This window comes from Elephantulus edwardii, unplaced genomic scaffold (genome assembly GCF_000299155.1).
Source record: "Elephantulus edwardii isolate Elephantulus edwardi_28Jun2011 unplaced genomic scaffold, EleEdw1.0 scaffold00240, whole genome shotgun sequence".
Classification (NCBI taxonomy): Eukaryota; Metazoa; Chordata; class Mammalia; order Macroscelidea; family Macroscelididae; genus Elephantulus; species Elephantulus edwardii.
In genome coordinates, this window is record NW_006399990.1 from 34,334 (window position 1) to 35,902 (window position 1,569).

A 1,569-nucleotide genomic window follows, 5' to 3' on the forward strand; every position below is an offset into this window, starting at 1 on the left:
CTCCTTCATCACCGTTCCCTCTTGAGCGTACCTTCTTTCGTGAAATTCTTCTGTGTCAGCCAATTCTCTTTGGTGCAGTGATTATTTGTACTCTTTTCATCTTCTTTAATTTGTCCTAGATCATTCAATATTTTGCCCAAATCATACCTAAGTATTACAACTTAAGTTCCTTTCGCTTAAGAAATGCCAAGCAAGTTTGGCCCTTTTAATTTTCTGACCCAAGATTATATGACATTCCTCATCATAGAGCCCAGCCTCTTGGATGATCTATTCCGCATATAGATTGGAAAGGTATGGAAGTAGGATACATCCCTGGCATACATTCTTCCTGATTCTAAATTATGCAGTGTTTCCTTGTTCTATTCTGATGACTACTTCCTGATTCAAGTAGAGGTTTCACATTAGCACGATCAAATGTTCTGGGATTCCCATTCTTCTCAGAGTTAACCACACTTTGTTGTGGTCTGCACAGTTAAATGCCTTTGCATAGGCAATGAAACACAGATAGATAGTCCTCTGGTACTCCCTGCTTTCATCTAAGATACATCCAGCGTTGTTTATACAATCCCTAGTGCCACAGCCTCTTCTAAACACATTTGGCAGTTCTCTGTTGATGTGTTGTTCCAGTCATTTTGGCTAATTTTCAGAAGGATCTAGCTTGCATGTGATACTACTGAAAATGGTTCAATAATTTCAGCACTCTGTCATGTTAACATTTTTTTTGGAATGGGTGCATCTATAGATCTCTTCCAGTCAGTTGGTCAGGTGGTCGTCTTCCAGTTTGGTTTTTTTTTTTTTTGGTACAACTTGGTGAGCACATCCAGACAGCATCTGTTTATTGAAACGTGTCAATTGGTATACTATCAATTCCTGGGGCCTTATTTTTTTCTCAGTTCTTTCAGAGCATGTGGAACTTCCTCCTTCATCACCACAAGCTCCTTCATAAAAACAAGCCCTTGATTATATGTTGTGTCATGATATTTTTCTATATATGACAATTCTTCTTAGTATAGTGACTCTGGATACTCCTTCCATCTTCTTTTAATGCTTCCTGGATCATTTAATATTTTGCCCAAAGCTTCCTAAATATTGTTGCAACTCGAGCCTTGAATTTGTTTTTTGGTTCCTTCAGCTTACACAATGCTAAAGGAGTTTATCTCTCTTGATTTTCTGACTCCAGCAATAGAGATGAACTAATTGAACTTATTTACAATGTATTACAACAGTGTGTATAACAACACCAGGAGGCAGTTTTCAGAACAGAGCAAAGGAACACTGCGTGGTTCAAAATTGGGAAGGGCGTACGCCAGAGATGCATCCTATCTCCATACCTTTTCAACCTATATGCAGAACAGATTGTCCAGGAGGCTGGACTCTATGAGGAGAAATGTGGGGTCAAGATTGGGGGACAATTTATCAACAATCTGTGTTATGCAGATGATACAACCCTGCTTGCGGAAACTGAAGAAGACCGAAGCACCTGCTGCAGAGGGTCAAGGACTGCAGCCTCCAATATGGATTGAGGCTCAATGTCAAGAAGACAAAGCTTCTCACCACTGGACCAATTGG